The following is a 24,138-nucleotide window of genomic DNA, read 5'->3' on the forward strand; positions in this document are numbered from 1 at the left end:
GTGAGTGCTTGTGGGATGAAGTGTGGGGCTTGTGTTTGGCTGTGACACTCTTGGGTGTTGTCCTGTGTGCATACTCATCTGGCTGTGTGCTTTGGATGGGTTGGGGTAGAGGGGAATGGGACGGGGAAGAGGAAGTTGGAGGGGGGACGGAAGAAACAGAGACAATGGCTGCCATCAGAGAGGAGGCTAGAACCTGGGTCGATCTCTGTTGGGCCGCCAATCCACTGTGTTATGCACTTCAGGGATGCATTAGATTGTTGCATCTGGCCTGCCAGCCCCTGGATGGCATTCACAATGGTTGACTGCCCTACAGAGATAGATCTCAGGAGGTCAATAGCCTCCTCACTCAGGGCAGCAGGACTAACTGGGGTAGGGCCTGAAGTCTCTGGGGTGAAGGAGATGCCCACCCTCCTGGGTGAGCAGGCAGAGGCAACTCAATGAGGGGCTGCTGGGAGGGCGGTGCTGGTATTGCGGTGTCTGCTGTACCTGTAGCTGGGGTGGTCACAGAAGGTTCCGCCACCACCAGGAAGCTTTCATTGGAGGAGGTATCTGTGTCTGAATTTTTTCCTCCAGTCTCTGCTGCAGTGCTCCCCTCGCCCTCCATCCCACTGGTGCCCTCAGCGTCAATGGACTCTGCCCCCTGGGTCCTATGGGATGCAGCTCCCTCCATCGCCGGTGCCTCTGCTCCTCCGCCAGATGACGCTAATGCACATAAGGACAGGATGACAAAACAAGAAAGGGGGGAGGTATACAAACCATACACCGGATCAATGGCTGCACCAACATCACCATTGACGTACACAGTACCCTCACACACACGGAACAGGCCTCCATACTATGCAGTGCACCACCACTGATATCGCTAATCACCAAGGCATGAGTAGGGGCACACACCGCCAACTGCAGCACACCTGGGACCCACCCAGCCCTGACCAGTAGTGGATGCTTACAAGCTAGGTAGGCAGGATTATCCCTTCAGAACCCTAGCCACAAGAGGACCTATGCTGCTACCTCAGGCCTGGCCTAGGGGCACCCACTGACACACATCCACCATCCGGATAACACCCCACCAGCCGTTAGTTGTAATGATAGCCACTGTACTCAGCCCATTGTGGCCGCTGTGATGCCCTCAAGCGCCCATCCAGCTCTGAATAGGCCACCGCCAGTATGCGGGCCATCAGCGGTGCTGGGCCTCTGACGTCTTCCATGACCAGCATCTCACGTCCTCCCACTGTTTGTGACAGTGGGTGCTCCCACTGCCATAGACCCTCAGGGTTTGTACCTCCTTGGCGATGGCATGCCATGTACCTTTCTTTTGATGGGTGCTGACCTGCAGTGGCGATACACACAGGAAAACACCATTAGACAAACAGTCTATCCTGTTACACATTTGGCCTACCATACCCATTTCCATCACCATTGGCACACACATAGCCCAGCACACAGCATTTACACTGCAAAGAAGACATCCACCACCCCTTACACGAGGCCGTCACACTCACTACTCCATGCATTAATGCCACATGCATCATGCCCACAGTATACTCACCTGTTGGTCTGGAGGCCCATACAGCAGTCCGTACTGGGGTAGGACCCCATCCACCAGTCTCTCCAACGCCCCTGAAGTGAAGGCTGGGGCCCTTTCCCCGGTCACACGGGCCATGGTAGGTTCCAGACACAGGTCACAGCAGCACATGCAGTGTAGGTCCTCTCCTATGGAAGGGCAGGTAGTAAGTGAGGAATAAGATCGAAAATGGCAGTTATGTCCGTGACAGTGCATACCGTCACCACCGGCGTAGATCACTATTGGCCACTGTACCCCATAGGGCCCAATATTAACCAATGAGAAATTGCACGGCGGTTCCCGACCGCCTCCCGCAAAGGTGCACAACGTCAGCGGAATTATCTCTCTTCCACCTGTCCCTCCATACAGGACAAGCAGACGCCATTTGGGGGGGGGGGCAGCCCTATGGATTTATGCTGCGTCACAGGAGAAATAGACACATACTGGACAAATCACACTGACCCAATACAAGTTTACAGATTGCAAACTCCTGTTGTGGCTCCAATGTTCATTTTGTGACAGCCTCCTTACTCTTGTGTCCCTTAGATACGGATGAAAAGGAGATGGAGACATACCCCCTTGTACAGACCCCTAGTGGACTTGGCAACACTGGAGGACAGGCACATTATCCTCACCTATAGACTTGACAGGGTGACAATCAAAAGCTGTGTGCCCAATTGGAGCCTGACCTGATATCTGCTATCCGTCACCCCACTGGCATCCCCCTCCTTGTGCAAGTTCTATTAGTGTTCCATTCCTGGCAACTGGTTCTTTCCAAGTGATAGTGGGCTTGGCAGCAGGAATGTCACAGCCAATGTTCTAAAATGTGCTGACAAGAGTGTTGTCTGCCCTGATAAAACACATTTGCAGCTACAGTGTTTTCCCCCAGGTTGAGGATTTGGCCAAAGTGAAGAATCAACACTTGAGAAGACAGGGAGAGGAGTGATAGAAGTAAAAACTCCCCAAGCAAACTCGTCATTAAATAGGATAGGAAATCCCTGTGTTATAAGGGATAAGGATCTGCGAGTTAACCAAATTAATTCAATAACTCCTGAGAGTCCTCCCATTAAGAAGAGTAGGCAATTGACTTCTCCGCACATTTTAGATTCTTTTATCGACTTGGACCAGCTCCTTCTAAAATCTAATGTATCTGAAAAGGCCCTAGTAGAAACAGAGAATAGAAAGGGGAAGATACACTCCAAACTAACAAAGAAATCTTCAGCGACAAAGACAAGAGATATTAAAGCTGCAAAATCTGCTAATGAATCCTTTAATCATATTGGTAGTCAGCTAGGTGATATTAGAAAGCTGTGCTCCCAGGTTTTGGAAAAGGTGGCTGTTCTTGAGGAGAAGGTTGCCTCTATTTCAGTGACAATGAAATCGCTACAACAGAGGATGGAATCAAGGGCGGAAACTCAATTTAGTACTGACTCTTTATGTCCACCTATCCCAGTTACCTTATTAAACCATAAAGGTAGGCAAAACCTTCCCCTAAACTCAGCTATAAAATCTCTGAATACTGAGGATATAGGAAATGTTACAAATAGGTTGCCACAGCGGGAAAGAGACAAGCAAGAGAGTTGTGAGGTCCAGGCCCCCATAGAACCCCAAATACCATATCCTAAGATCCCACTGGCCTGTGCTCCATATGTCATAATTTTGGAAAATGTACCTACATTAGGAAATTTATGTTCTGAGTCTCACACATCCTTGTTAAACAAAGTTATACACTGGGTCGGGAAGTCAGTGAGCCAGAGGCCGGATATTTTTAAGGATATTATATCTGCAAGACAGGTCCCTTGGGTTGGTACATTGCCTAAGATTTCGCAGGGGGACTGTATAATTACAAATTTTAGAACTCCCTGGATAGTTAATATCCTGTACCAACATTTTTTAACCGCAATGCAACCTATAGGACTCATAAAAGTTAAACGTCTAACTGAGTTCATTTTACCTTTGGCCCCTTATACATTATCTAACCTAAGTCACCCTAAAGTGGAGAATCCCAGTCATTCTGGTGTACCCAAGCCATATGATACAGCCCTGACGCTGTCTAATAGATTTGAGCCCCTGGTTTCTCTGGAGCAATTAGATTGACCATTAGTAACAAGGTCTTACTCAGAGGAGAACTCTGAGACAAATGTATTATATCAACCTCATTTGCAACCTGAGGGAGCTTCCAGTACATCAGGTACGACAGTCTCAGGGATTATTTCCTGGAACGTGGCAGGATTGAAGACAAAAATGGGAAACCCTGACTGGCTGGGATTTGTGATAACCAATCTTTTTATCTGTTGTCAAGAGACATGACTTATAGAGCCATGTTAATGGATACACTACATACAGTGTTCCTGCAATTAAATCTTCTGTGGGTAGCCCAAAGGGAGTATTAGCCACCTTCGTATCTTCGTACCGGATTTCGACAAAACATCGTTGGGCGCGGAAAATCAATGCAAAGCCTGTCCAGACCTGAGGTGCCCATCCGGATCAACGCATCGCTCTCTTGCATTAGAGAAGAAACGACGCACGCCAACCCGACCGGAGGAGGAACGGCGCACGCTCTCGTTTGTGAGTGAGAAATCGATACATCGCTTACCTTTTTCAACACGCACTCACCTGTGTGGCTTTATTTTGACGCTACCTAGGAACTTTTATACACAACGTTCTCACTGTTTTCTAAAGGATTTAAGACTCTTTTATTTTTAAATTCATAACTTGTCTTGTGTATGTTGGATTTTTGTCTTTTTTTTGTCTTGTTTTATTTAGATAAATATTATCTGTTTTTCTAAACATGTGTTGTGTCATTTTGTAGTGATTTCATTGAGTTACTGTGTGTTGTTACAAATACTTTGCACCTTGCTTCTGAAGTTAAGCCTGCCTGCTCGTACCAAACTTCCAAGGGGGTCTGCAGGGGATTAACTGAGAGTGATTCTCCTTTACTCTGACTAGAATGAGGGTCCTTGCTTGCACATTGATAACCTGACTGCCAACCAAAGACCCCATTTCTAACAGGATGCTTTTCCTTGTGAATGTCATTCCTTCTCGATCTTCATCCTCTGATGTGTGTGGTGTTTCCTGTGACATGGCTGGTGCTGTTGTAGAGGTAGAGGTGGCCACACACATCAGGGGATAGAGATGTGGAGTCAAAGGTCCCGGCAGCTGCCATTTGTGGGAACACATAAGGCATCACTGCAGCAAGGAGGAACTGCTGATTTTTCAACACCTCAGCAACATCACGGTGGTAGGCAGCCATATTTTCCCTGAGGGAGGCCCATTACCGCTGCATGGACTCCACGGTATTCTGCATATCCCCCAGCCTGTTGTCTGTCATGCTGCTGCCAGTTTGGGAGGGCAATTGTTGTAGCCTCTGCTTCATGACAGCAGCTATGTCGGCCAAGGTCTGCTGGAGTCATGTAGCAGGGAGTGGGTGCCTCTGATGGCAGCTGAGTTGTCCTTAATTGGACTGAGACACCTCTGCTCTCCCTCTAGGCTGCCTGCCATGGTCTCCATCCCCACCCACACCTGCTTGGCCAGCTCCCGCTGGACTCCTACACCTGTCCTCTGAAAGGGTATCTCTGGGCTGTGTCAGTACTGGCTGGTGGTGTGTGTTGGTAACTGGGTGGTTCATGCGGAGACCCCACAACACTGTGTGTCCTCCCTGTGACAGAGGTGGTGTCTGGAGGGATCCTAGCACATCCTGGAGGGTCTCTCCAGCTGGTCATCCTTGTCATCTGTAAAATCCAGGACAGGCAGGTTGGCAGGAGGTAAGCCATCATCCTCTGCAATGCGATAATGCAAAGTCAATCTTAGATTGGTGTGTCTGTTGACATGGCACATCATTTATTTGCTACTGGAGGCTCAGTGACATGTTACTGACCCAAACTCGTAGTTGTTCATCATGTGTAGCATTGTGCATCACACATGGGTCAATATCACAAGTTATTTTTGGGTATATTTAGGTGCACTGAGCACCAATGGAGTGTCACTTTTGGGGATGCTCCGGTGGTGCAATGCCCTGCGCCGTATTTACAAGGTGGCCTTAAGCCTATCACACGCAGCACTTTGCGTGGAAGGTGCATGCAATGGATGTTGTTTTGGTCGTGCCAAGGCAATACCCATTGCATTTTGATGTTGCCTCAGATTTACTAGTCTTTGTAAACCGGAGGCAGCGTCAACATCTAAAGCCACTCCAAGGGCAAAACGAGGAGAAATGCTTTCAGCAAATCGCCATTTAAGATTGTTGTTCTGCAGGAAGGTGTTCCTTCCTGCACAAAAACAATCTCCCCCTTAACGCAGCCATCCTTGCAGTATTGTGCAAGGGTGGCTGTGTTGGTGCACACCAGCTAATTTAGCGCTGGCGCAGGGAAAAACACAGGGATGCGCTGTATTCTTTTAAACACGGCGCATCCCTGTGTTTTGAAAATGACGGTGCGTGATACTGCCAAATTTGGCGCAGCACCATGCACCGCCATTTTCTGTTAAATCTGGTCCTCTATCTTGTCAGATGGTGAGATTGCAGCTCCTTGTACAGCTGCATACATGATGTTCACAGACATGGACCATGTGTTGTATGTGTTTTATTTTGTGGCCATTCTCATATAGTGCATATACTTGTGTCTACTTTGTTATAGGTTCACCCGGTGTGGTTGTGTTCCACAGGTTGCAAGCTTTAGGGCAGATTTCTTCTCAAGTGGCATGACTCTGCGCAGCAGCAATATGTGTTGCACGACAATGCACCAGTTTAGAAAGGCAGGGATGTGAAATGTTTACTAGGATACAGTACAGCCCTGTAATTACCCCTGCACCCACACAGATTTGTTCTCCCTGCACCAACACAGGCATTGTTGCAGCATGATAAAGGGGTGCCTGCCTTGAGGGAATGGTTTGTTTATGTGCAGGGAAGTGTCCCTTTCTGCACATGCACAAGCTTTTTTGCTAATGTGGCATTTCAATGTATGCTGCAAGATGCCACACACATGAGAAGGGCAATGCAACAAGGAAGAGAAGTATTTTGGCCAGTTACACCACCCTGACACAACCCCTGGGGTGATATTGACTTCAGTCCTAGTCTCTGATGTCTAAGTTGTGTAGGTACAAGGGCTTTAACAATATGCAATGAGTGTTGTTGTGGCACTATTTGCACATCCCTTTTAAGCAATGTGCTGCATATTTACATGATTGAGTATAGCCATAGTGAGTTGCTTACGTCCATGTTGTGCATATGTTGGAGTGCATTGCACAACCAAAGCGTCAGTACATGTGTGGCTTTGGTGGGGATGGCGTGTTCTGATTCAAGGCCTATGTGTCCTGTTGCAACCCTTTTGCATGCATTGAGTGTGTCCTATGTGCCTCCCCCTTCTTCCATTTGTGGAATTCCAGATATTCCCCCCTGCAACTTACCCTGCATTTGTGATGGTTCTTGGTAGTCTGCGCTGTGCTGTCCTGCGGTTCCAGTGACCAGCTCCTCTGGGATGACCGCTGAGACCATCTCCTCCAGCTCATCCAGGTCCTCCTGTGATGTGGGACTTCCACCTCCAGTCTGCAGTGCCGAACTTTTGGTTCCTGGCCAGTTTCTCCTTAGTACTGTGCTTGCAATTGTGCCAGCACTTCTTGCACTCAGTGACAGTCCTCTTTGCCTCTGCCTACCATAATGCATTTCTCCTACCAACTGGCAATTTGTAGCTGGTGTTGGTGCTCCTTCACCTCTCTGACCAGGATGTCATGCTCCACCTCACTAAAGTGACACTGGTGCTTCCTCTTCTCCATTTCCTGGGACTTTTCTGGACCCTCCTGGCTGGCACTTGGGTGATTGGGGTCTCCCTGGGTCTCTACAAGCCTGCATTCTCCATCTTGTCTTTAAATTTCTATTTTTCTTGCTTGTGAATTGTATTTTTATGCTAATGCGTTAAAAATGGCGCTAACCCATTTTACGACATATACATGCAGCAAAATGGTCTAGTGCCACTTTTGCAGCAATAGCATCATTTTCCTTAAAGCATGTTGCAATGGTTAACGTTATTTTTTCATGCTAACAATTGCTTAGCACCATTGTGCGTAATTTCTTAAATATGGCACACGCATGACGCTAGGTGTTGACGGTATCTTATGTTAAAAAAATTACACACAGTTGTGCATCATTTTTCATAAATATTGGCCTTAGTTTCTATGTATTTTTAAGTATATTTTTTATTTTTTTAAATCCTTAGAAATACACTGAAAAATACAAAGGAAAAAGTAACATTACAGTTAGGTGAATTTCTCAGTGATATTTTTTATGTATTGAAGTAAAAGAACACAGACGTTCACCAGTGGAAGTTAGCAGCACTAACTATAACTTATGTCCCCCCATGCACTGCACATGACCCCACAGATGACATCACTCATGACATATACTATGACATCATTTATATTGAACATTATTGATGACCCCTCTCCCTTTTTATTACATGGCCTGTCCCCAAGGATAAGGTCTGCGTGTCCGCTCAACTTTAACTACATCCTGGGCCCAGGGGATGGGGTTCCCAAGTTGAAAGCAGCCCGGGGAGAGGAGCCATGTGAGTTCTCCTCCCCCAAATTATATTTTCCCTCCAGGAACTAGTCCACCAGAGCAGGCTTAAAGAAACAAACACAAGAGACTGTGCTTTTAAAAAACAAAATTGCTGTGATACCCTCCTTCCTTGGATTTCCTTTTGCATTTTTTTAAATGATGACCCTGGAAGATGGTGTCCCAGAGAATAACAAGGCTCAGGGAGGGAGTCCGCACAGCTGTCTGTAGGTGGTTGGCCGTAAGGTCTGGCTGTGCGTGGCAGTGATTGGATTTATTCATGGTAATTAAATATTACTTTTTTTTTTTTTTTTTAATTGAAATTCACTGAAAAAAAAATTCAAGTAACATTACAGCTACGTGTGAGAAAAGATCTATTTTTGTTTTAAAAAAGAACCTTAGAAAAGTAATGAAAAAAACAAAGGTTAAAGTAATGCTATAGTTAGGTTAAATTGACAGTGACGTTAAAATTTTTAACTGAAAAAAGCAGAAATATTCATTCGTTATAGTTAGAAACGCTAACTTTAACTTGCGCTCCAAACATGCACTGCTTATGACTTCACATATGACATCACTTATTACATGTTCTATGACATTATTTATGACATCTCTGATGAACCCAGTGATCACATCATCCAATTAATTTGATAGTTTGTTTACATTTTACATAGTGACAGGTAAATACTATATTACGTTTCTACCTAATTTTATACAGCCTGTGCTCAGCTAATCAATGTCAGTGTCTACAAAATGCATGTGCTACTAAGGAGCATGACTAGTGGGTTGTGACACAGTGGCCTGTCTGGTAAGACCTCTCTATTGATTGTATGTTTTAGTGGTTTGTGTAAATCTGACATTCCCTGTAAAACTTCTTTCCAATTTCATGAATGGTGTTTTTGTGGTTTGCAATAGACTAGACTATATGGTTAGACATATTACTTTGGTCATTAGTGTTTAGAATAGTGATTCAGAAGAGACAGGACCATCCTCTTAGAACTGTTTCTTAGTTGATAAGCAAATGTAATAGTTGATAAGGTTACAGTGAGCTCTGTGTCGCACGCCTCTTACCTGTCTCTTCTTCGTACTTCTAAAAAATCTAAATGGTGTTTTATGAAGCATATTGAAGTTTAGTTTGCTGGATGATGTCATCAGTTATGTCATTTGAGATGTTATCAGTGATGTCATGAATGATGTAATATGTGAGGTCATAAGTAGTGCATTGTGGGGTGTAAGTTCTAGTTAGCTCAGGAAACTATAACTGCTGAATTTCTATGATTGTGTATGTGTAAACCTGAATCTAACTATAACGTCCCTTAAGCCTTTGGTTTTTTTCATTGAATTTCTAAAGTTTTTATGCTATTTCTTAACTATAATGTCCCTGCAACTTTTTTTTTTTTTCAGAGAAATTCTATGTCTTTAATGTTATTTACAATCTATAACACTCCTGTAAGCTTTGTTTTTTAAGTGAATTTCTTAGGTTTAATTTTATATCCTAACTGTAACCTGTAACCTTTGAAAGTAGGTGTTTGTGAGTGGCTGTATGGGTTGGTGAGTGGGTGTATGAGTGGCTACATGGGTCGGTGACTGGCTGTATGGATCTTTAATTGGGTGTTTGAGTGTCTGTATGGGTGTATGTGTGGGAGTGGGAGTAGTTTTGATGGTCTGTGAGTGGATGTGTGAGTCAGTGTGTGAGTGTGGCTGTATGGCTCTTTTAGTGGGTGTGTGAGTAGCTGTGTGGGTGTGTGAGTGGGTGCATGGGTATGTGAGTGGGTTTGTGACTGGCTGCAGGGGTCTGTGAGGGACTCCACTCACCACAGATTGGAGCACTGTCGATATCCCCATTCACTGCTTTAAAGCAGCCAACCTCTTTCTATCTGTAAAGAGAAGTCTAAGCAGACAGCTCCATCAATATCACCCTTTAGTTCATTCACCATGCTAAAACTGCTCTTTTGCTTCAAGCAGTATTAGTCAATATTTTGCTGTATATATTTTCTTCAGACTGCTGAAACTTTGCTTTCTGTGCACAGAGCGTCAAGCCAGTAGAGTTGTCAATATGACACTTCATCCTTCTGACCACCATACAGAGTGATGTACATGTGCCTCCCACACTGTTCATCCTCATCTCACTTTATAGAACGGTTTATGTGAACCACGCCACCATACCTCCTGAACTGCTTTAACAAAGTCTACCATTCACTAACTGTGTTGATCAATGTAAACAATTAGTATTGTCTCTACCACCCTTCATCACCTTCACACCGTTCATCACCCTGTCACTATACAAAGTAGTATAAGCAGCCAGTGTTATTAATATCACCCTTCCACGCCTTCATACTGCTCTTCCTCCCATCACTGTACAGAACAGTATAAGCAAACAATGCTATCAATCATCACCCATCAAAGCTTTCACAAAGCCCACCCACCCAATACTATACACAGCTGTATAAGCAAACAGCCTCATTAATATCATCCTTCATCACCATCAGACCACTGATCCCCCCTTCACTGTAGAGAGCCGTGTACCCAAACAAGGCTATCAATACCACCCTCCGTCAACTTCACACCAATTTTCCTCCTTTCAATGTAAAGAAGAATATAAGCAAACTGCGGTATCAGTATCACCCTTCATTGACTTAACAGCACTGATCATCCCATCACTTTCACAAGGGACAGAGCGGCATCAATAAATAGCGATATCAGTATCCGCTTTATCATCCTCACATCACTGATCCTTAGGTTACTGTACAGAGCGGTATAAGTAAATACCCTTATTAACATCACTCATCATCACCCTCACACTGCTGATCCTCCCTCACTAATACAGAGGTCAGAGCTGCGTAAACAAATAGTGCTATCAGTCTGGCCCATTATCACCTTCACACTATTAATCCCCAGATCATTGTACACAGTGGTAACACCGCTGTTCCCATGGTAATTGTTCAGAGGGTATTTACTCATAAAACTGACAATACAGCTGATGGCACTATCAATACACCATCCCCTGCTTTCATAACTCACACTACAGCACCACCGGTAACTGCACAAGGCAGTAGTTCTGGATAACACAAAAAATTTCACAATTCATCAACTTAGCACCACTGAACCTTTTTTAACCACTGGGGGCGGTCTAAGCATATGGTACTGTTTGTATCACTTCACTACGATGAACCTCTTATTATTACAAAGGGTAAATATGAGCATGTAGCATTGCCTTGGCACGTTTCTCGAAACACCAGTTTCATAGGCTTTCTCACACATGTGAGTAACAACTCGCCTGAACCATTCACTACATAAAAAGATAAGTATGCAGCATAGAGATATTGAAAGATACAATGCCATTCTATCATCCACACCCTTTACATGGATGGTCTCTGGGGTCTGTGTGTTGTACCTCAAATCTACAGCCGTAATTGTATTTTCTACAGGATCCAAAGTACAAAAGGACATTCACACAGGCATGTCTCCTGCACCATATGCCATACTCCAAAACAACTGAAACACACAGATCCCCCAACAGAGGGGGCATGGAATCTGAAAGAAACTGTTTAACATCACATGCTGATGTCACATATGTAGTAAAAACACTCACCCCAACAGAAAGAGGCTTGCACTGAGAGTTCTGTATCCCATTGTGAAGATCAAGGAACAAGAACTGCTAATCAACAAACACAGTGACAGAATGAACATATGTAGTTGCATCTCACACAACAGACCGGAGCTTCCACTCACCTTCCAACAAAGCTCATGCATAAAAAAGCACAGCAGAGCTGTAATCTTAAACTATACACATGCGAAACTGTGCATTCACTCATCTCTTCAGCGAATGCACCACTGCTACCCTGCAATACTGGGGCAGGGCTGTGAATAAGCACCAGATTGAGTGAGGCCGTGGCAGTAGTGACGGGTAGCAATGAGTGTTAGAAGTTCAGACATCATCACCGGCACACTGACAGCACACAAACACTCACAAGCAAACACAGACAGCTGACACAAAGTAGCATTCCTTGCAAAGTTTCAGGGGTGGTGGGGATGCTGCTGAGATGTCACCTTTTATTGCGTGGGGTGGCAGAAAAGTACCAGTAGTTACTTGAGGCACCCTCACCATCCACTGCTAATTATCCCACATATTACTTCAGTGGTTATATCTTCTATAACATCTTTGATATTATCATTGAAACATTTGCAGTAATATTATTCATCTGAAAACAAAGCATGCCGGAGGCGTGAGTTATGGCTACCTTAGGGCACAAGTTATATTTACGTGTATGTGTGCGTGTATCACTCTAAGCCTTAAAGTATATTGTTTTGACTTATACTGGGTGCTCCCTTGTGTCTGAAAAAAGCTGAACTTCCCTGATGAGATATAATGATAATGAAACACATGTCAGGGTTTGGTTTTGCTCATTCTATTTTGAATGGTATGATACCAATTCTAAGCTGTAAAACTGTGCCAGGAGTGGTGTAAGGATTTTTCATTTTACAGCTCAGTGAGGATGGCACTGTGCCAATCCTCTCCTAATGGTCTTGCTATATAAATGGCAAAAGTCTTTGCTCCTTTCTAGCTTTGCATGGATGGCACTCTGCTAATCCTATGCTTAAAGGCTTTGCTACGAAAACAGATATTTGAGGGGATTAAATCTAGGGTTTCAATGGTATTGCAGGGTGCTCCTTACTAGTGCTGCTCGCCACCTAAACTTGGGATCTACCCAAAGTTCTCTCTTCTTTTTTGCCTAATATACATGTCACTCTAACCCTGAAAGGGTTTTGTTTTGATTTATACTGGGTGATCCCTTGTGTCTGGATAAAGCTAAACCTCTCTGATGCACTATAATGATAGTGCTTTTACTCACTCCAGGTTTGCTTGGATTGTGTTATGCCAATCCACAGCTGCAATATTGTGCCTCGAGTGGTGAAACGCTTTTGTCATTTTGTAGCTCGGTGAGGATGGCACTGTGCCAACTCTATGCTTGAAGATTTTGCTGTATAAATGGTAAAATACTTTGCCCATTTCTAGCTCAGTGTGGATGGCACTTTGCTAATCCCATGCTTAAACACTTTGGTAGAAAAACAGAAATTTGAGTTGAGCAAATCTAGAGTGTCACAGGTTTTGCAGGGTGCTCCTTACTGGACCTGCTTTCCATCTAAACTTGGGAACTAGCCAGAGTTCTCTCTTATTTTTTTTGCATAATGTATGCATCACTCTAAGCCTGAAAGTGTATAGTTTTGACATATAGTTGATGCTCCCTTGTTTCTGGACAAAGCTTAACCTCTCAGAAGAGCTATAATGATAGCATGTGTCAGAGGTTGCTTTGGCTCCTTCCAGGTTAGTGTGGATTGTATTTTACCAATTCAAAGCAGTAATTCTGTGCCTGGAGTGGTGTAAGGCTTTTGTAATTTTGCAGTTTTCCATGCATGACACTGAGCTAATCCTATGTTTAAAGACTTTGCAGTTTAAATGGCAAAAGATCTTGTCCCTTTCTAGCTTGGCGTGGATAGCACTGTGCTAATTCTATGCTTAACAACTTTGCTAGAAAAACAGACATTTGAGGCAAACAAATTTAGAGGGCCCCTGTTGTTGTAGGGGGCTTGATAGTGGAGCTGCTCTCTGCCTAAACTTGGGAACTACGCCGAGTTCTCTCTTCTTTTTTGCATATATATAGTCAATAGGTAGTTATAGTTAGGACCAACTGTTCCCATAGATGTAGCGTTTTTTGTTTTGCTAATAACTTTGGCTCCGTTTGACAAAATCTTCACAACATTTTCTAAAGAAAGTGCCTTACTTCGCCCAGTTGAGCACAGAAAGCTTCGAGGTGATCTGTCAATCAGCAGCCAAAACAAAGAAGGGTTCCAAAATGCCTTTTCCCCATTCTATGTCAAGGGGGATTTTGTAATCTTCAGACATGGCTACAGCCGAACCGCTGAACAAAATTACTCCATATTTGGCAGGAAGCTAAATATTGGTCCTCGGGTCTTGTTTTATGTGATTTGGTGTAAATCTGTTCAGTAGTTTTTGAGTTATTAAAGGAAAAGAATATATAGCTATCTAGGGAAATACCCACGGATATGAATCCCAATGTTAAAAAAATACCTCGCCCATGCACACACCATGCCCCTGCCATGCACGGCCAAAGACCATGCGCAGCAGGGGGTTGGGTCGATGTGAGGGGAGGGTTGACAGATGGTGTGGCATCAGTTGTTTTATTGACGTGCAGTATGTATATATTACTTTACTGTAAAAAACATGGAAATTCACTGAAAATACCAAAGGTTACAGGGATGTTATAATTAAATTCACATTTTACCCACATAAAACCATAGAAATTCAGCAATTATAGATACACTTGTCTATTAAAACTATAATTTGTGCCGGAAAGTAACTTTATCCTATGAGTTATAGTTTCTTAACATAAGTATAACTATAATAAAATATACAAATATTTATGTATATATATATATATATTGTGACCCCCTCTCCAAGCCTTGGAGGGACCCCAGAATCCCATTGTCAGGGCCCAAAGCCTTTTTGGGGTGAAAAGAGCATGGGTCTCCTATCCCAGAGATATGGAATGGCTCCAGGACTCCATCCCCTGAGGTCAAATATATTTTTGGGCTGTGGGCCACCTCTCTAAGCCAGCCAGTGGCCTGAAGGACCGCATCTCTTGGTGCCCAATGGCATCAGAGTCCTGGAGACCTCATCCTCCAGGGCACTGCTGTTCCCCGCCCAGAAGATTGTGAGCAGGGACTTCAACTCCCTGCCTGTGCTCTTGCTGGCAGAGAACACAGGTTTGCTCCCAATTGGCCAGAGCAGAAAAATGATGCTAATGCTGAGCAGAAGAAAACAAATGTAGCCGGTTCCCATTTTACCCGAGATGGGTGCAGGTGGGAGAGCTGGTAGGGGCTGTGGGGTCTCCCCATAGCTCCCAGGCTTCTCTTTGCTGTGGGAGCCCCAGGCGGGAACGGGGCACCTACCTTAACTAAAAGTTGTTTTTGCCGCAGGGGATTAAAACTGAAAAATAGGAAGCCTGTCCTATTTATTTCACTGGACTCCAGATAAGCAGATCCTCCAAGGAGGCTGAGTCCTGATTTTTTTTTGTGTGTTTTTGGCCCCAGAGGAGTGTTCCATTTGAACCCTTCCCCCCAGGCCTAGGGGGTTACCATATCATAACCTTGCCCCTCAATATATAGGGGGTCATTACAACATTGGCGGTAAAAGGCACTTACCGCCGTGCAGAAGACCGCCAATACAGCCGCGGCGGCGGAATACCGCCACAGCTATTATGACACACATTTCGGAATCCGCCGAAATTCAGACACCCACACAAGTCCGCCACACCAAAGGTCAGTGATAAACTGGCGAAAACAAATCCTCCACCGTCTCGCCAACAGAAACACGCCCATGCTATCACAACACACGAATTCAAGCGGCGGTCTTTCAACCACGGTATTCCATTGGCGGTACACACCGCTGTGCTCAAAATACACACACATCTCCAAAACACCGCCATATTGGACAATTCAAAATACACACACCTGATACACATACAAACACCACTCCCACACACCCAACACAATATAAAACACACACCCAAATCACCCACAAACCCCTACGACCCAAAAATAGAGACGAAGGCGACAGAGAGAGCACAGCAAAAGACAACCCCACCACAAAGAGGCACACAACACCATCACCCACACAACATCCGCGCACAAATCACCACACACCACTACACATCACCACACACATCAACACTCACACCGCCCCAAACATCACACACACCACCCCATGTCACGCCAAAGACACTCCCGCTTCTCCGAGGAGGAGCTCAGGGTCATGGTGGAGGAAATAATCTGGGTAGAGCCACAGCTATTTGGCTCACAGGTACAGCACACATCAATAGCCAGGAAGATGGAGCTATGGCGAAGAATAGTCGACAGGGTCAACGCCGTGGGACAGCACCCAAGAAATAGGGAGGACATCAGGAAGAGGTGGAACGACCTACGGAGGAAGGTGTGTTCAACGGTCTCCAGGCACAACATCGCGGTTCAGCGGACTGGCGGTGGACCCCCACCGCCTCCCCCACAACTAACAACATGGGAGGAGCAAGTCTTGACCATCATGCATCCAGAGGGCCTCGCAGGAGTCAGTGGAGGATGGGACACTGGTAAGTCAAATCTTAACTATCATATCCCCCACCCACCTGCATGCTATCACACACCCCCACCCTCACACCCTCCCCTATCACTCCAACTCCTCACTAATGTACTAATAACACAAACCACACATCCCAACACCAAGCCCTGCATGACACAACAAAGCATGGACACCCAGCACTAAAGTATGCCCGCTGCACATACCCATATAACCCCCTAAACCACCATCACACAAGCTCCCACACAGGAATGCTTGCACTGGGGTACACGGTCACCCACCCATTGCACACCATTACACACACACATGCAATAATCATGCTCTTGTGCCCCTGCAGGAACCCGAAGGACCGTCACCACACCAGAGGGTCCAGACAACACCACTCCACCCCCAGAAGAGGCCCACAGTGACGATAGCAGCTCTGCCCTACTGGATCCTGATGACCAGCCCAGACCATCGTGGGCCTCGGGACAGTGGGTTCCCCTTGCACAGGCACAGCCCAACACCAACCTTCCACCGTCTGGTAACACCAGCACAGCACCCACCCAGCGGGCCCAAACCTCCCTACCCAGGACAAGTCAATCAGCGGTGTGTCCACCACTACAGGGAACCCAGGATAACCCACCACCCCAACAACAACAGGGACCTGGGGGCAGTAGTGGTGGGCACACGGTCCAGGGGATGGAGGCACAGGAACACAGGGGAACTGGGAGGGCTGCTGTTCGACAGGGGGCGGACAGGCCAAGGGAACCCACTCTCCACGAGGCCCTATCCTTCATCATGGGAGCATACCACCACTCCCAGGAGACGATGGCGACGGTCCTGGAAACGTTGCAGGAGACCCTGCGCCTGCAGGAGGAACAGTATTTGGGGTTCAGGGAGGAGCTCAGGACCATCAGCTCCGCCTTGGGCACCATCGTAGGGGCGCTGAAGGACATACAGCAGACCTTGAGGGACACCGTGGCACTCCAAGGGGCCCCTGACACTAGCCAGGATGATGAACTGCCCACCACCTCTGCCGGCGCTAGTGGACAGGATGCCCCGCCACAGGACCACCACACCAGCACCCCACCCCCTGCAGACGGACAACCACCACGCAAGCGGTCCCTGAGATCCAGGAACAGGACAGAGCAAGATGGCAAGACCCCCGCCAGGAAATGAGACCACCCTGTTTGTCCTCCCACTGTCCCACCTTGTTACCCTGTCCATACTTAAACTGCCCCAGCTCCACTTCCTATGCCCAGATGGGCAGTGCACCTGTGAGACTAATAGATTGGACTCTGCCATGGACATTCCTCCGCCATCACCCATCCTCATTTTACAACCCCCTCCCATTTCTGAGCACTTCAATAAACACCCTTGAAACACAAAACAATCTTGAGTCAGTCTGTGGATTAGTAAATATGTATTATCAATGACAGCGTGATAATGCATTTCCTGTTGTAAGGCTAACATACCTATGTCACACATCACAAGTCCTTGAAGGATGCAAGCAGATGTCATGTTGGTAACCACACCTGTGAAACCGTAATGGAAAGATACAACTCAGTTACCAAATACTGGTAGAAATCGACAGACAGGATAGAGGTAGACGTGTGAAAGTTAATGTAATGTTAAACATGAAAATGTTCTCACCTGTGTGTCACTGGAAATATTGCTGTATGACTGACTCCCTGTTGTCGTTGTCTTCTTCCTCAGCTTCCTCCTCATCACTTTCCACAGGCTCCACAGGCTCAACAGCTGCTACAACACCGTCATCTGGATCATCCTCCTGCAGAAAAGGCACCTGGCGTCGCAAAGCCAAATTATGAAGCATGGAGCAGGCGATGATGATCTAGCACACCTTCTTCGGTGAGTAGAATAGGGGTCCACCTGTCATATGGAGGCACCTGAACCTGGCCTTCAGGAGGCCGAAGGTGCGTTCGATCACCCTTCTAGTCCGCCCATGAGCCTCATTGTACCGTTCCTCTGCCCTGGTCCTGGGATTCCTCACTGGGGTCAATAGCCAGGAAAGGTTGGGGTAACCAGAGTCCCCCAATAGCCATACACGGTGCCTCTGGAGTTGACCCATCATATCAGGGATGCTGCTATTCTGCAGGATGTAGGTGTCATGCACTGAGCCAGGGAACATAGCATTTACCTGGGAGATGTACTGGTCTGCCAAACAGACCATCTGTACATTCATAGAATGATAACTCTTCCTGTTCCTGTACACCTGTTCACTCCTGTGGGGGGGACCAGAGCTACATGGGTCCCATCAATGGCACCTATGACGTTGGGGATATGTCCAAGGGCACAGAAGTCACCTTTCACTGTAGGCAAATCTGCCACCTCAGGGAAAATGATGTATCTCCTTACGTGTTTCAGCAGGGCAGACAACACTCTGGACAGCACGTTGGAAAACATAGGCTGGGACATCCCTGATGCCATGGCCACTGTTGTCTGAAATGACCCACTTGCAAGGAAATGGAGCACTGACAGCACCTGCACGTCAGGGGGGATTCCAGTCGGATGGCGGATTGGTGACATCAGGTCTGGCTCCAACTGGGTAAATAGTTCTTGGATTGTGACACGGTCAAACCAGTAGGTGACGATGACATGTTGCTCTTCCATTGTCAACAGGTCCACCAGCGGTCGGTACACTGGAGGATTCCGCCATCTTCTCACATGTCCCAGCTGACGGTGCCTACAAAGGACAACAGCGATGAATCAGTCATTATTCCTCCAGGTATGTACCCACAGTTACACACAAGACTACACCACTCACAAAACCATTCCTGTATGTGTGTTGAGTGTAGGCCTAGCTATGTGTGACGCACAGGTAAATGAAGCCATGTGGGCCCCTGAAATGGCAGCTGCCTGACCTCTAAACTGGGACAATGGGATTGTGGGGTAACTGCGCTGGCGTTGCACACCGTCGCAGTAGGCGGTCGTAGGCCGCGGCGCAATGCTGCATTGGTCAACATTGGACCCTATGGGTCCCAGGAGCCAATGAACAGGTGCGCCGGCGGTGATGATGCACACCGCCGCGGATGTCACCGCCGCGGACGTCACCGCCATTTTCTATCTGTTCAATCACTAGATACCTGACCTTCGACAGGAGAGGACCTACACTGCAAGTGCTGCTGTGACCTCGGTCTGGAAGCGACGATGGCTGCTGCGCCTGGGGAAAGGGCCCCTGCCTTCACCTCACAGGAGTTGGAGAAACTGGTAGACGGGGTCCTCCCCCAGTACACGCTACTCTACGGTCCTCCAGACCAACAGGTTAATACACAGGGAGCACGTTGTATGGACTAGGCCTGGGTGGAGAGGGCTGGTTGGAAGAGGGAAGGGGCCAGAGTTCATAGAACATTAATGCATGGGAATGAATGGGCCACATGGCCAGAGTAGGGAGGGGGCCACTCACATCGACGGTGCAGTTGGTAATGACTGATCCTCTTTCCTTGTGCATGTCATGTAGGTCAGCGCCCACCAGAAGAGGGACATTTGGCGTGCCATCGCCAAGGAGGTCTGGACCCTGGGGGTCCACCAGAGACGGGGCACCCACTGCCGTAAAAGATGGGAGGACATTCGCCGCTGCAGCAAGAAGACGGCGGAGGCTCAGCTGAGGATGGCCTCCCAACGTGGGAGAGGTGCCTGTCGCACCATGACCCCACTGATGTTCCGGATCCTGGCGGTGGCCTACCCTGAGTAGGATGGGCACTTGAGGGCATCACAGCAGACACAAGTGGGTGAGTACACTCACATTCAGCTGACTTTGCGTGCAGTGGAGGTGTCTGGGTGGGGGAGGTGGGCTGTGGGTGTCCCTAGGCTAGGGCGTGTTCGGTAGGCAAGGCCCCTCCGTAATGCAGGCCATGTGGCACTCTACCCCACCTCAGCAGAGTGTCAAGTACAGGTATAGTTGCCCCTGTGGCATCCATGTGTGCAGATGTCCACCATTGCCATGTAGGCCATATCCCAGAGATTGCATGTGCAGAGGGCATGAGCACGGCGTAATGCAGGGGGCTGCTGTGTCTGTCTTGTCCGCCAACGGTAGCGGTATGCTATGCACTAAAACTCTCTTTATTCTGTCCCCCCCCTTTTTCTGCTCTCCCTGTCCTTTTGTACATCAGCATCATCAGGCGGAGGTACAGTGGCACCGGAGCACGAGGGAGCTGCATCCCACATGGCCATGGAGGGCCACACCACGGACTCTGAATGCACCAGTGGGACGGAGGGTGAAGGGAGCTTCACATCGGCCACCGGATCACCAAGCAGCGACACAGACTCGTTCGCCGATGGGGGTTCCCTTGTGGTGGCGGCACCATCTGTGCGCCCCACTTCTACAGGTACAGCCGCCACCTCCCCTTCCAGCACCGCCCTCCCAGCAGCCCCTCAGCGTTCGCCCCGTGCCCGCTCACCCAGGAGGGTGGGCATCACCTTCGCCCCAGGCACCTCAGGCCCTGCCCCAGTCGCTCCTGCTGCCCTCAGTGAGGAGGCCATTGACCTCCTCAGGTCACTCACTGTTGGGCAGTCTACCATTGTGAATGCCATCCAGGGTGTAGAACGAGAGTTGGAACACGGTAATGCATTCCTGGAGGGCATTCGTTCTGGTCAGGCTGTCCTTCAGCGAACCCTGCAATCTCTGGCCTCAGCACTGATGGCAGCCATTGTCCCTGTGTCCAGCCTCCCCCTCCAACCTCCTCCACCCAGACCCAATCTCCTGTACCCCAGCCCATCCCAAGCACACCTACAGACCAGCATGCACACAAGTCAGCACACACAAGTAGCTCAAGCAAACATACGCACCACACAACCCACAGGCACTCACGCAAGCCTCACCCACGTACAGACACAGCAACATCCACTGCCTCCACTGTGTCCCCCTCCTCCTCTTCTCCCTCCCCCTCCCAGTCTCGTCTACACACACACCTGCATGCACCACATCTACAGGCACCATAAATCGCACAAGGAGACCCAGCACCACAAGCCGCTCACCTGCACTCACCACCTCCACTGCCATTTACACGTCCCCTGTGTCCTCTCCCAGTGTGTCTGTGACGCCCCCTCCCAAAGTACACAAACGCGGGCACCCACACACCCAACATCCATCCACCTCACGACAGCCTCCAGTACCTGCACCCAAAACACCTAAAGTGACACCTCTGACAACCACCTCCTCTTCCTCCACTCCCAGACCCCCTCCAACTACCCATCCCAGTGTACGTCAGAAACTGTCCCTCTGTAAAGTTGACCTTTTTGCTCCCTCCAATTCATCAGTCCCATCGTAGTGCCTCAGCCAAAAAGCCTCAAATACCAGTGGTGCCTGTTCAAGGTTTGTGGAGTGCACCGGCCACCAGGGCAGGCAGTGTGACCCGGAGCCAAGACACTGGCAGCCCACCCCCTGTAAAAGCTCTAAAATTGGAGAGTGGACGACGGGACCGTGTGAAGACTCCTGGTGGGAAAACAACTCACATGGGTTCCAAGGGGATTGGAGAGTCAGCTGTGACTCCACCAAAGGTGGGGAAGGGCCAGAGGAAGTCTGCCCAGCCTGTTGTGTGTGTCACGGCGGAGAAGGGCGCCATCATTCCCGGCGGTCGAGACACTACTGCCAGCACCGTCGTCACTGGTCAGGAGACCACCGCCGGAGTCACAGCCCAGGAGGGCCCAAGTATCGTCACTGGTCAGGAGACCACCGCCACCGCCAGAGTCACAGCCCAGGAGGGCCCAAGTATCGTCACTGGTCAGGAGACCACCGCCACCGCCGGAGTCAGTGCCCAGGAGGGCCCCGGCTGCCACAGCCCAGGTGGGCTATGACGGAACGTCATGCCACACACCAATGCCCAGTGTAGGGAACGTCATGCCACACACCAATGCCCAGTGTAGGGAGCGTCATGCCACACACCAATGTCCGTACGAGAACCGCCATGGCAAAGCACCGCTGAACAGGGCAAAGACCGCCATGGCAAAGCACCGTTGAACAGGGCAAAGACCGCCATGGCAAAGCACCGCTGAACAGGGCAAAGACTGCCATGGCAAAGCACCGCTGAACAGTCCAGAACCGCCATGGCAAAGCACCGCTGAACAGTCCAGAACCGCCATGGCAAAGCACCGCTGAACAGGGCAAAGACCGCCATGGCAAAGCACCACTGAACAGTCCAGAACCGCCATGGCAAAGCACCGCTGAACAGGGCAAAGACCGCCATGGCAAAGCACCGCTGAACAGGGCAAAGACCGCCATGGCAAAGCACAGCTGAACAGGGCAAAGACCGCCATGGCAAAGCACCGCTGAACAGGGCAAAGACCGCCATGATGAAGACCGCTGAACAGTCCAGAACCGCCATGGCAAAGCACCGCTGAACAGGGCAAAGACCGCCATGGTGAAGACCGCTGAACAGGGCAAGCACCGGGTAGGAATGAATAGACCGCCACATCAGGCATCCTTATCCCATGTGCAGCTGGGACAGTGAAAGGACAGGAAATTTCACGGGGAGACTCATCCAGTCTGGGGACTAGTCCCCCTCCAGAACCAGTGGAGAGATGCATCCACCACCTCAGTCCTGTACAGGATGAAGCACTCTGGGCACCAGTCCCCCCCAGAACCAGTGGAGAATGTTATCAACTTGAGAGACTGTGGCTTTGCACTCCCAAGGATGGCACGGTGGGCACCCCACCCACTGTAGAGACTTGAGAGACTGTGGCTTTGCACTCCCCAGGATACATCAATGGGCATGAAGCCCCGTCGTGGATCTAGCTTTGCAGTAATCCGGCTGAGGTGCCCCCCCTTCCCTTCCCCCTGAGGTGCCTGTAGTATTTCTATCTGATGCCCCGGCAGTGTTCTCTCCGATTATGGTCAGGTATCTTTTGTGGGCCTCACCCATGCATTTTTGGACTGTTGGTGCACGGACATTGTTATGTACATATCTGCACTACTTCTCGTAATGTATATATTTCTGACTGATTTTCGTATATAGCTGTATATTTTTGTAAGACATGTATATTGCAACATTACAATGTTTGAACGGATTTCGCTTGGTCTTTTCATTCTTCCGGGGGGGTTGTGGGTTGTTACTGTGGTTTTTGTGGATGCATTGGTGTGTATGTTGTAATATGCGAGGGTGGGGGTGGGGGTGGGTGTGTTTGGTGGGTGTCCCCCTAACTTTTGCCTCCCCCTCCCCCATGTCGTAGGTGCAGTACTCACCGTTGTCTTCGGCACCTACGTAGATGATGGTCGTAGAGGAGCAGAAAGACAAGGTCATTGAGTATTTGGAGTTCCGGGTCCATGGAGTCCTCGTGGGATGTGTTCAGGTGAGCGTTTTCCCATAGCAAAAGCTGTTTCCGCCGTGTTTTTATCTACGGTGAATCCACCCCGGAAAAGGTGGCAGATTAGCAGGTTGTGATACTATGGGCGGTACATTGTCTTCCGCCTGTCTGTTGGCGGTGACCGCCACGCTGCTTGTCTGTACCGCCGTGGCGGGCGGTGTGTTAAAGTGGCTGTATTTGTTGTCGGTTTCCGCCACGGTCGTCATTCCAAATTTTTTGACGCCGGCCTGTTGGCGGTCTTACCGCCGCTTTAACACCGACCGCCAGGGTTGTAATGACCCCCATAGTTTTTAGACGTTTTAATGGTTGGTTGCCACCACATCTTTGTTGATCTGGTGACTTACAGTCAGATCATATATTTTGATCTGTTGGATCTGTGGAAACTCTGCATCATTCTATATACATCAATTTTGAACCTTAGTTTCTTACAAACTACTGAAAGGATGTACACCAAATCATAAAAAGTGCGCTTTCTGGACCAAGATCTATTTTTCAGCTAAATTTTGTGTAATTACGTTCAGCCTTTTTTTGGTATCGCTTTCCAAAGGAAAACTGCATTGGGAAAACTAATTTTTTGAC

The sequence above is a fragment of the Pleurodeles waltl genome, chromosome 3_1, assembly GCF_031143425.1.
Source record: "Pleurodeles waltl isolate 20211129_DDA chromosome 3_1, aPleWal1.hap1.20221129, whole genome shotgun sequence".
NCBI classification, from domain to species: domain Eukaryota; kingdom Metazoa; phylum Chordata; class Amphibia; order Caudata; family Salamandridae; genus Pleurodeles; species Pleurodeles waltl.